This window comes from Nuphar pumila, chromosome 8 (genome assembly GCF_984573655.1).
Source record: "Nuphar pumila chromosome 8, dmNupPumi1.hap1.1, whole genome shotgun sequence".
Taxonomy (NCBI): domain Eukaryota; kingdom Viridiplantae; phylum Streptophyta; class Magnoliopsida; order Nymphaeales; family Nymphaeaceae; genus Nuphar; species Nuphar pumila.
Window position 1 is genome coordinate 108,353,357 of NC_143256.1, and position 6,897 is coordinate 108,360,253.

A 6,897-nucleotide genomic window follows, 5' to 3' on the forward strand; every position below is an offset into this window, starting at 1 on the left:
CATCACTTTCAACTACTTCTTGTTTAACTTTGCGAACATTCAAGTAAATATCACCACTAAATAACATCGATTTTACATTATCGTCATCCAAAACATCTATCTATATTTGTTAGCTATCTACGTTTGGAGAATAATTATACAAGCTACACAATAACTCTTACCCATATCTAATTTGATGAGATATTGAAGCCATAAATTTCTCAAAGCTATTATTTTTGGATACCACTACCTAGGATACTTTAGCCTTTTCGGACGCCATTATTAACTGCCTACACCAACCACACAATATATCATTCATCTAATGAAAATAGTATATAACAAAAAGGTCATCCATATATCCTTCATACATTCAATTAAAAAAATTACCAACAACTATCTTGAAAACCAATTACCTATAAAACCTCAACTCATATTGAATACTTGTGCATAATCAACACCAAATTCATCACACTAATTGAATGTTTGTCCACAAACAACCCTAACCACATTACCTCAAGAAAAAACCATCAAATATTAAATAAAGGACAAGAAAATAAATATAAATCTTCTACAACGCCAATAAATATATATACTTATAAAAAAATGTAAAAATAATAAATCCTAAACAAAAAATTTGGTGCCAAATATTAAATAGAACATTAATCTTCCATGGCAACAACCAAACACAAATACTACAAGTCATTATTATTATTATTATTATTATTATTATTATATATATATATATATAACTCACTTTATCACCTAACCAAAAGATGGAGAAGTTAATCAAAAGAATGTCTCAATCTCATCGAAATGTTGCAAGATAATTTCATAGGAATCACTGCAAAGGGGAGGGGGAGAGAGAAAAGGGTTAGGGTTATAATGAGAAACAAACAAAACAAGAGAAAAAAAAAGAACGAAATGATTTTATATATGAATCAACAAGCATGCGAAGGTATGGACATTCACAACAGGTATTTGTGAATGTCAGCAAACATTTGCGGACCTCCTTGAGGAGTATTTAGTTAAAAAAGGTTCATAGGTGGTGTAAATTTTATGAAATAGATTTTTAAAGGTATATTTTTGATAAAACGTTTTGTGAAAGCTAGACACCAAATAATAAAAATCGACTCACACTAGGGTGAGATCTGGGTCAAACTCAGAGAACGGAATAAACAACTTTGTATTCCACAGAATTGCAATCTTTATTGCCTTAAAAAAAATAATTAACTAATTAAAATGAGTTACCCTCTGCAGAGGGTTCAAAAATAATAAACAGGCCTTATTACAAACCCAATTAAAAGTAAATGGCCTTAAAACTAAAAGAAAATTAAAAGAATAAACAAAGGGTCTTATGTTGCTTGTGGTCTAGTCCCTTGATATGCATTGCTTCAGTTGAGTCCAAGAGCTATTGGTATTTGATGTTTAAATGTCTTGCATTCATTGCTTTTATGTTTCTGAGATCTCTTTTTGAAGGGCTAGCAGGGTCTTTTGAAATGCCTTTTTCACCTGCAAACGCTTCCCTGCAAAATACAAAAAAAAATGCAAAACCAACGAAACAAAGGGAACTATTTCTAAAACTAATGTAGTTCTAGCAAAAACAAGAAACAAAAACTAAAACTAAGTGTAACAAACTAGAATGTAACAAACAATCTAACAAGCTAACAACTTGACACAAACTTGAACAAACTAACTAACTCAATTCAAGAAAAACGTGAATAGCACTAACTAATTTAACAACTTAATTAAATCTAACTACTAGCATGACAAACTAAACATAAGAAAATGTTAACTTATAATGAATTAATTAAAACTATAAAACATGAAAGATCTAATCTAACGAAATAATCTAAAAACAAAATTAATAATTCTAATTAACCTATTATTGAATTATCATATTAGCTAATGAATGAAATAAAAAGAAAAGAACATGAACTAAAATGTAAACTAATTAAATAACTAAAAAACAATGAATTAAATGACCTAACTAATGATACTAGAACTTTAATATGGACTAACTAAATCACGCATAGAATAATCGAACGCTGCAGGGTTGAACACAGGTCAACGTCAATCATGCTGGTGCATGATTTGCTCTAGACAGCAAACACTACAACGTCAAACTAATTAATAAAATAAAATGTAGACTAAACTAACTAAAAATCTAGAACAAACAGATTAAGCAAAAGATATTAAATTAATCAACCTAAACACAAATTTAAAAAAATGCTAATTATTGAATGCAGCAACTTAACAGGAACACACAGGCTCGAGAACGACTAGTGTCAATCACGCTAGCATGCGTGATTGACAGTGGGTCAGGGCAAAACTTTAAACTAGATCTGCGTGACTTGATTCATGTTGGGATCACATTGGAATCTGCGTGAACTTAAAACTCCATGTAGATTTCTTTCTTTTTTTCTGTTTCACGCACCAACATCCAAAGACTAAAGATGGGACTGCATTTTCTATGCTTAAAAAAATATATAATATTGCTAAAACAATAATGAAATACAATAACTTTTCTATTGAACACATATTTCTAATCTAACATGCTGAAATAAATAATGAAATCAACTACTCTAAATAAATCTATAATGTTGAAAATAGCTATGATGCATTCAATACGTAAAACTAACTCCCGAGATGGGGGAGAAGAAACAAACATCGTGGTTCACTTCTGACGGAAGGGTTGAGAAAAAGAATCGGTCGCTCTTATGGTTGAACGTGTACTCCGACGATGAGGAAAGAAGTATCGGCGATAGCATAGATCAAAAGAACAACGAAATCAAGATTGAAGAAGGGAAGGAGTGAGGGAGAGTTGGTGATTGAACGAAATTCAAGGGGGAAGAACAAAGAGGAGAGGGAGAGAAAAGGGCCTGCATTTTTTCCAAGGGAGGACAACCGCCCCTCTTTAAAAAAATATTATTTATAATCTAAACCTAGGTCAAAACACATTTTTTTCTAAAAATTCCTTTTAATTTTTCAAAATTCTAAAAACTACTCTACTAAAAAAGTGTTTCCAAAAACAACCAATCCTAAACTAATTAGAATACTAATTAAAAACTTCTAAACTAATTGAAACACTCTAAAACACGCACGAGAAGTCTAGAATGCATGTTTTTTTTTCTTATTTTGAATTTCAAATAGTATCTTAAAAGGCATCAATAAGAATGGGTTTTTAATGCCTTTTTTCGATGGATCATGCATAAAAATATGTGTTTAAAATGTAAAAACTATGCATGATCAACATGTCATACTATATTTGCGAAAATTGTATTGTATTTGTGGAGGCCTAATTAGAGTGTGAAAGTCATGGACATTTGTAACATGTATTTGTGAATGTCACACATTTGTGGAGCTCCTTGAGGAATATTTACTTGAGGTTCATAGGTTATATTCGTGAAGGTTGTACTATATTTGCATAATCTCGTTTTTATTGAAATGTTGTGAACTTTCTACAACATACCTATATGTCATGCGAACTTCAATAGGTTTGCATGTAAAAAGAACAAAAATATCATAAAAATCAAGAATATGCGATTTTAGATATGCTGGAGATTTTGTCAAATTAATAGGTATTTTTAAAATCATGTCATTTTACAAGGACAGTATAGTCATTTTCTAAAATATATTTATGACTAGTTAATAATGGCAAACATATTTAAAGGCTTCAAACGAGCTATTTATGAGCCAAACATGAGTTGAGCTAGGACCCTGTCACGAGTCGCTTGATCGGAAAATAAAAGGGCTTTCCATGATTGTTCTTATCTTATGGGTGACAGACAAATGCATCCCTATCTTATTGTGTTTCTTAAAAAGGTCCGGTAATTAATAAAAAGACAAAGTTGCCCTCATCTTCACGTTTCTCAATCCGCCAGACCACCCCTTCACTAAGTATGCACTGCTGCACCTACTCGGCAACAACTCCACCTGATCCTTCTTCCATCATCTCCTATAGCCAAAACAGCCTCTGCATTCGTTTCATTTTCCCAAACCCTGATTGCTAAGGGTCTCTCTCTCTCTCTCTCTCTCTCTCTCTCTCTCTCTCTCTCTCTTATCCCCCAAAAGAAGCATAAAACACATGCATGCATACTTGGCCTGAATGCCATATCATAATTTCATAGCTGAATGCAAGTAAGTGTTTCCCAGACCCAATCTCATCATCTGACACATGACGGGTATTCTATAGCCATCCAATCAATGGCTAGGATTAATCCGCATCTTCAGCTGTCTAGAAGCATCAGTTAACATCAACATAGATCCTGTGACATCATAAGTCGAGGATAAAATCTGTTTTTGTGTTGGATTCTAATTCTCAGCCAAAATAGGTTGACAAAACCAATGAAACGGATCTTTTTACAATCATATCTATCTTCTGGTTGATACACAAATCTACCCCTACCTCTTCACTTCACTTCACTTTTTCCAAAATAGTCTTTGAGGATTCCCTTAGGTCAACTTAGAGGAGTTGGCCTGAAGGGTGTTTTTGGGTGGTTAATGAAAAGATAGGGTAAGGTACGGATGTTTTTCTCTATTACCCATAAGCTGTGGATGATTATGGAAAAAATCAGAAAAAAAAAAATCAAATTTTTTTTTTAACGATCTTTCTTTTGAATGTTTGATGGGGATCAACTTCTATGGCGGCTTAGAATGTGTTTTGTTTTATTGAAGCAAAATATAAACACTGTTCTGTTCAGCAAAGCTGGAATGAGGATAATGGAGGGACCATCCGACTCGCAAGACCAGATAATAGTTCTCAACAGCAGGAATTGCCTCTCCTATTGTCGATCATCCAAAGCCGTCATTTAGGCTCTGTTTGGGAGCAGTAGCGACGAAATCGACAGATTCTTGCTAGGATATTTTTTAAATACATCATTTTTTTAAACGGAAAATGACCGTTCTGTACAACATAAATGACGCATTTCTCAAATACCCTTACAATTTTCAAAAATTTGTCCAATGTCCAAAATCATAACTTTTCAGCTATAAAAGGACCTTTTCACCTTTTGCACGTGTGAATTTCCTCCGGACATGTGAACTTTCCTCTCAAATATGTGAATTTTCTCTTTTATTTGTGAATTTCCTCTCAAATACGTGAATTTTCTCCCACACATTTATGAATATCTTTTTAAAATATAAAAATATGCCAATATCCTCCCAAATATGCTATTTTTCTCTTAAAATATGTGAATATCGTACTGTATTTTATGATATTTCCTCAATTATGCGATTTTGAAATGCCGTTAAAAGCCCATCATGTTTTTGAATCATCGCTAAAGGTTTTAACGATGCTTTTGAAATGTCGCTAAAGGCCCATCACAATTTTGAAGTGTCAGTTTTTTTCCAACAAACTCTTTTTACTAAAAATCACATGGGCATAGGCAGGAAGACGTTCTCAAATGTGTGCAGACATTCGCAAATATTGAAGCATGCAAGAAGACATTAGCAAATGTGTAGAAGAAAAATTGCATATTTGAGAGAAAATTCGCATATTTGGATATTGGAGAAAGAAGTTGGCATATCAAAGCAAATTCACATGTGCAAGGTGAAAATATCCTTTTACAGCCAAAAAGTTAGGGATTTGAGCATCCAGCAGATTTTCAAAAATTATAGGGTTTTTCAAAAAATGCGTCATTTTTACCGTACATGATCATTTGCTATTTTTTTTTTTTTTTGAATTTGTGGCCCCTCCCAGCCCCCTCATGGTAGCCTTCTTCCCTTCCAATACCCAGCGGACCAAAAACAGCACACAAACAGAGCCTTATCTTCATTCCCAGGCTCTTTTGGGGTGTATACAATAAAGGTACCTTCACGGTTGCCTTCGTCGTGCAGGCTTTTAGCCCAGCTGACCCCTGCCCATTTCCCCTTCGTCGTGCAGGCTTTTAGCCCAGCTGACCCTTGCCCATTTCCCCTGCTTACCATCTGGGATTTGCGTGGCTCGTATCCAAGCTAACAACCAGTCTCATCTACAGTCGAAGGGTTTTCAATTAGCAGGCTACCGCTATATGCGTGGTAGCTGTACATGAATCTATCGCACACCTCTTTGCCCATTGCACAGCCTTCCGTTGTCTACTCGTGAGAGCCTGGTCAGAGCTCAAATCTGTATCCCGGAAGTGCAAGTGATCCCGGAAGTGCAAGTGATCATATTCCTATTGTTGGGTCCTCCATCATTGCCAAGGGGGAAGAAATGGAGGTTCAACAGACGCTGGTAGCCAGGGGTGGAGCCACATTGGATCCAGGGTGGGCACAAATGCACCTAGACTTCAGGGCAGTGCCCACCCTGACCCACCCAACAGTGTGGACAGTGCCCACCCTAACCCTATGTATGATCGGGTCTGGATGGGCACACCCTGAAGATAGGTACATTTGTGCCCACCCTAGTCTAGATTCCTGGCTCCACCCCTGCTGGTAGCTATTTTCAGCATTGCTGAGTCTTCAGTGGTCTGACCGACATCAACTCCACTTGCGGATTAAAGTGGACATCTGCAGAAGTGGCCTGGGGAGGATATTTCTTGGATCAGCCCTTCTAGATTGGGCTTTTAATTGTGTTGGTTTGTTGATTTCTAGTGTAAACTCTCTATTGCTCTCTCTATGATGATTTCTCATCACCAATTCTGAATAATATTTACTTTTTCCCACCAAAAAAAGAAGAAAAAACTAGCAAACATGGGAAAACTTCTCAAAAAAATTAGCCTGAAAAAACCATGCTCTTTCAGAGAAAATGTCCAACCACTTGTGGTCGCACTTTTCTCTCCAATAAACTGTCTCATGTCCTTTTTTCAAAAAACATTTTCTATTTTGCGTATCCCATATACATTTTACTTGGTAAAAGAATACTGAATAAAATTGTCTTGAACAAACGAACGGCCCATTTCTGTCAAGAGAGGGGAAGCAAGAGTCGGATCCTGTGGAAAA